This window comes from Elephantulus edwardii, unplaced genomic scaffold (assembly GCF_000299155.1).
Source record: "Elephantulus edwardii isolate Elephantulus edwardi_28Jun2011 unplaced genomic scaffold, EleEdw1.0 scaffold00259, whole genome shotgun sequence".
Classification (NCBI taxonomy): Eukaryota; Metazoa; Chordata; class Mammalia; order Macroscelidea; family Macroscelididae; genus Elephantulus; species Elephantulus edwardii.
This window is the reverse complement of record NW_006400009.1, coordinates 3,387,571-3,393,758: the sequence shown is the minus strand read 5'-3', so window position 1 is coordinate 3,393,758 and position 6,188 is coordinate 3,387,571. Positions and strand designations below refer to the sequence as shown.

The 6,188-nt window shown below is 40.3% G+C and overlaps 1 pseudogene; it reads right to left on the bottom strand.

The window, feature by feature from the left end:
• Positions 1-4,369: 4,369 nt before the first annotated feature.
• On the bottom strand, positions 4,370-5,243 carry LOC102856557 (annotated as a pseudogene).
• Positions 5,244-6,188: the final 945 nt, after the last annotated feature.

Genomic DNA, 6,188 nt, shown 5'->3' with positions numbered 1-6,188 from the left:
TACTGTAATATAGAATAATCTATATAATATAAATTATATTATATTATAAAGTGCTACTGCTTCGCTAGGTTCAATGATGGAGTCATAATGACACCTACACATAAACAATTAGAGATTAAAAAGCCATTTTTGTAATGAAAGCTCTACCTAGATTGGCCATTAACAGTTACTTAAAGTGATTGTCAGCCTAATTAGAGCATTAATGTGTTTTTAGCCATTTCTACTAGTGATAGTCTCTTCTCAAAAAGATTGGAACCCTGATGGAAAATCACCGTGCATTGTAATACATCTAGAGGACGGTGGTGGGTTTGGTTTTTGGCTTGGGTTAGCGGTGATAACAGCATTTCCAATGCAAAAAAAATTATTATTGTCAGAAACGAAATAATCTGATTCAGGTGCAATGATTAGTTATAAGGGCAAATTTAAATCTTAAGTGAAAATGGTATCAACAACTTCCAATCCAAACTTGGTTTATCATCCAATTAAGTGAAGGTGTAGTTGAAAAAGGACATGGAACCAGGGATATATCATTGCTGATGTCAGAGAATACCATAAGAATGTTTATTTGTGTTTTATATTGACAATACAAAAGCATTTGACTATGTGGGCTCTTAACAAGTTATGGCTAATGTTGAGAAGAATGGGAATCCCAGAACATTTAACTGTGCTCATGTGAAACCTATGTTTAGACCACATAACTGTTGTTCAAACAGAGCAAGTAAACAGTGCCTGGTTTAAAATCAAGAAAGATGTGTGTGTATTCTTTACCCATAACTATTCATTCTGTATGCAGAACAAATAATTAAAGAAAGTAGACTCTATGAAGAAGAATGTGACATCAGGATTGGAGAAGATTCACTAACAACTGCATTATGCAGATGACACAATCTTGCTTCCTGAAAATGACGAGGAATTGAATTGCTGGCTACAGAATATCAAAGACTACAGCTTTCAATATTAATTACATTTCAACATCAAGAAGACAAAAATTTTCACCACTGGACTAATAGCCAACACCATGATAGGTGGAGAAAAGATTGAAAATGTCAACAACTTCATTTTACTTGGTTCCACAATCAACACATTTAGTACCTACTAGCAGTCAGGATATCAGAACATGTATTGCACTAGGCAAGTGCTCCTCTCCAAATTACTGAGGAGCAATGCTATCAATTTGAAGACCAAGGTATGCCTAATTCAGGACACTATCTTTTCAATCACTTGCTGTGAATCTGAGAGCTAGATAATGAATATGGATGACAGAAGCAGAATTGATGCCTTTGAGCTACGGTGTTAAAGTACAGAATATCCTATGGACTACCACAGAAACAAACAGATGTCTTGGGGAAAGTGCAGCCAGAATGCTTCTTGGAGGCAAAGATGACAAAGCTTCATCTTACACACTTTGGGCATGTTAGAAGAGGTTGTTCCTTGGAAAGAGTCATCATGCTTGGAAAGAGAGAGGGTCAGTGAAAGAGAGGAAGACCCTCAATGAGATGACTTGACACAGTGACTGCAGCAATGGGCTCTAATGTGTCAGGAAATGTGAAGATGGCACAGAATAAGACAAGGTTCAGATCGACTGTTCACAGGGTCGCTAAGAGTCTTACTTGACTGGTTGGCACCTAACAAAAACAATGGCTGAAAATGACATATTTCATATTTAAAAGTGTAATTCCATTTTAGGAAGTATAGCATAGTGTTTGTCAGCATACTGTTAATAAAAACTTTTGTGAATGTTTATGCTGTTTTTTATTGTTGTTAGATGGATATTGGCTGAAAGCAGGGAGTACCAGAGGAATGTTTATCTGTGTTTCATTGACTATGCAAAGGCATTTGACTGTGTGGATCACAACAAACTGGCTAACTCTGAGAAAAATGGGAAACCAAGAACATTTTATTGTGCTTATGCAAAACCTATGCTTGGACCAGGAGGCAGTTGTAAGAACAGGGCAAAGAAACACTTCATAGTTCAAAATTGTGAAGGGTGTACAACAAGGGTGTGTGCTATCTCCATACCTTTTCAATCCGTATGCAGAACAGATTATCCAGGACACTGGGCTCTATGATGAGAAATGTGGCATCAGGATTGGAGGAAGACTCATCAACAATCTGGGTTACACAGATGACACAGCCCTGTTTGCTAAAACTGAGGAGGGCCTGAAGCTCTTACTGCAGAAGGTCAAGGACTGCATACTTGGATTGAATATGGATTGAAGCTCAACATCAAGAAAACAAAGATTCTCACCACTGGGCCAATTGATGGCATCATGATAGACGGTAAAGAAATTGAGACTATTAACAACTTTAATTTGCTTGGCTCCACAATCAACACTCTTGATACCAGCAGCAAGGAAATTAAAAGATTAATTGCATTGGGAAAGTATGCTGTCAGAGACCTCTCCAAAGAACCAAAGAGCAACGACTTCAGTCTGGAGACTAAGGTGTGCCTGATCCAGGCCACAGTCTTTGCAATTACTTGCTATGCATCAGAAAGCTAAACAATGATTAGCGATGATAGAAGGAGAATTGATGTCTTGAGCTGTGGTGCTGGAGAGGAGTACTGAATATATCATGGACTACTAGAACAAACATGCCCATCCTGGAGAGGGTGAGACCAGGCTGCTCCTTGGAGGCAAGGATTCTGAAGCTTTGTCTGACATACTTTGGACATGTTTCAAGGAGGCACATGTTGCTTGGAGAGGGACATCATACTTGGGAGAGTGGAGGGCCAGCACAAGAGAGGAAGACCCTCGATGAGATGGATTGATTCAGTGACTGGGGTACTAGGGGTAGGTGTGTCAGAGATGATAAGATTGGCACAGGATAGAGCAGGTTTTAGTGTTGTCGTACATAGGGTTGCTATGAGTTGCAGGCAACTTGATGGCACAGAACAACAACAAGATGCAATAGAGTCAATTATGACTCATAGCCTGAAGCCTTCCCCCCTCCAATTATCAGTGCTTTTTGAGGGCATTCCCTGACCGGATTTTTCACATTCTTTGCCACAAATAACTAAGAGTTGTATTCTTAGAGCCAAATACCTATCAACAAATGAGTGGATTGAGAAATTATGGTATGTTCACAAAAAGGAATACCTTGCAGCACTAAGGAACAAGAATTTCATAAAATATTACATAGCATGGGAGAGTCTAGAGAGCATTTATGCTGTGAAAACCAAGTCGGTCTCATAAGGACGAGTACTGCATAAAACCATTATTATAAAAATAGAAGGATAACTAGTAAGATGGTTATAAGTGTCCAAAAGGAGAAGAGGAAAGGAAGGAAGGGGCAGGAAAAGGAGAAGGGGAAAATCACTAAGATAGTAGAGTGGAAAATGAGGGGATGAAAGAATAGGAAAGATCCAGTGGGAACCTGTAAAGCTGGGGTAATCATAAGCATAGATCAATAGTAAGTAATTTTATAAACCACAATGTATATCAGTGATTGTATAAAACAAAATGTGAATAAAATATTGTGTGGAACACTTTGTACCTGAACGAAACACAGTGTATACAAATTTTGTATGTATACAAATATAAAATTTTTTAAAAAGAAGGCGAAAAGAAAGGGTGTGTGTGTGTGTGTGTGTGTGTGTGTGTGTGTGTTGGGAGGTACACTAAATGAATGGCTGAGAAAGACCGCCCTGGGTCTACTTCAGAGGGAGGTGCACTGTTAATCTAGAGGTTTTAACGTCTCTGGTGGTTTGAATTCATTAGGGATTCTGAAGAAGCAAATTGCACAGTCTCCTGTGCTGTTTATAGTCTTGGAAACCCAATAGAGGGTGAGCAAAGAGTCAGTTCTGACTCGACAGCAATGCATCTGAGACTGAAGTTAGGAGTCCTGGTGACCCAGTGGTTAAAGTGCCTGGCTGCTAACCTAACTCAGCCGGTCCTACAGGAGAATGATGCTGCTGGATGCTTCTGTGAATATTACAGCCTTGGCCCACTCTGAGTTGTAATTGACTTGACAGCATTGGACCTAAGGCTTTAAAAAAAAAACCCAACAAAAATTATTATGAAAGTGCCCTTTTAAAACTTTCGTTTCTTCTTTCTAAATCTTCTCCTATACCAGCCACTATATAAGCCCTACCCATGAAGAGCTTAAACACTAAGTGTAAAAAATTATTATATGCCTGTTGGTATGTGAATCAATCTTAAAGATCCTTTGGATTCATCTGTGTGTGTAGTAGAAATGGCTATGTTTTCATATCTTTCACGAGGTGGAAAGCACCAGCAGTGGTGAATAAGCATCACGAGGTCCTTCTGGAAGTTTTTGTTGAGAAAGCCATAAAAAAGAGGATTTATACATGTAGAAACCATAGCAACTAAGTGACAAACTACAAACACTAGGTCATGGTGGCAGCTCATCAACACTTCATGATACCAATCAAAGATAACATTGAAGACGTTCAGGGGCAGCCAGCAGGCCCCGAAGGTCACCACAATGGAAATCAGCATCCTGTTGACCCGCTTGTTCTCAAGGTGCCGAGTCTGACTTTCTGTCTTCTTGTCCACCTTTCCATTTCTCCTGCGGAGGCAGATAATAATCTTCAGGTAGCAGATGAAGATGAAGCCCAGAGGGACACAATACTGTAGCATAAACATGAAGGTGGTAAAGATGAGCTGGCTCATTTTGGAGGGCCAGCTCTCCACACAGGCCACACGGTGCGTGTAGAGGTCAGTGGGCAGAGAGAGGTTGCGGAAGGGCTCGTCGGTGAGGTGGTAGGACAGGAGGAAGGGGACAGACAGCAAGAGGGAAAGCAGCCAAATCAGCGTGACGCCCCAGTAGGCGTGAGATACCCTGGGCTTCCAGCCACGAGGATGCACGATCAGCTGGTATCTCTCAACAGCAATCAAGACAAGTGAAAAGACAGACACAGAGATGGAGACGCTCTGCACGTACGAGGTCAGTTTGCACATAGTATCGCCAAATATCCAGTGGTCCATCAGAGTGTAGATGACAGTAAAAGGAATGCACATGACACACACCAGGATGTCAGAGAGGGAGAGGTTAGCAATCAGTATATTAGTGACATTCTGAGATTCTCTCCGCTTCTTAAAGATGGTGATGATGAGGGAGAGGTTTCCAAAGACACCCACAAGTAAGACCACACTGTAGGCTATGAGCAATAGAAGTAATGCTGGAGAAGCGGGTTGACAGGATTCAAAGTAATAAAACTCAGAGTTGTTGCACTTTGCACTGGTTTTGTTAGAGGCTGGGCGGCTGAAGGAAAGTTCCATTATGTCAGTGGTGTAAGAAGAGCTTTTCTAAACTCACTCGTGTTACGGGTGGATAAAATTCCCATCAGTTCTTGTTTTGTTTGTTCTGTTACTTCCAATGAGTAATCAGTTAAATGCAATCTTCCTTGGTCTCTGTCTGTGCTTGGTGGATGCATGGATGCCTTGCTTCAGATACCCTAAAAAAAAATTAAACAGAACTCAGAATATTAGTGCAAATTTAAAAAATAATTAAATAGCCAGACATCCAGATAGTAATACCTGAGGTTAAGTCATGTTAAATTAGCCAGATAATTTCTCTGTATCCTTGTCCTCCTCTCATTTAGGGTAACCCATCAGTATATTGTCCCACCAGTATAGCCTTTATAAAGCACTCTGGTTTTTCAGTGGTTGAAGAACTTGACTGCTAACTCATAGGCCAACAATTTTTAAAAAATGTTTCTACTAGTTTATTTTACAAAATTTAATTTTAATCCATGAGCTGCCCCAAAGAAGAAAGTTGTGCTTCCTGCTTTTGTAAATATTTACAGCCTTGAAACCCCCATGAGAGAGTTTTACTCTGTCTTTTAATTCACAGTCATCTGGAGGGGTACCCACCTGCTCCCATAGACTGTAGAAACCGAATGGGCAGGGGCTGTGCTGTGGATGCCAGAGGATTATGTTTGGAGTTCAGTTCCAATTGAAGCATCATTACTGTTGTCTGTATGACTTTGACATAAGTCATTTACCCTTCCTCTAATTTAGCTTAGAAGCTTCTGTGATGCAATCCATAGCATTTTGTGCTGCTAACCAAAAAACTGACTATCTCCACTGGTTTGAAATCACCAGTAAGTTTAGAACCTCCATGGGAGAAAGACAGGGAATCTCTTCCATTAGTATTTACAGCCTCGATCACCAGCTAGTTCTACCAAACATTCGAAGAAGAGACAATGCTAATTCTACTCAATC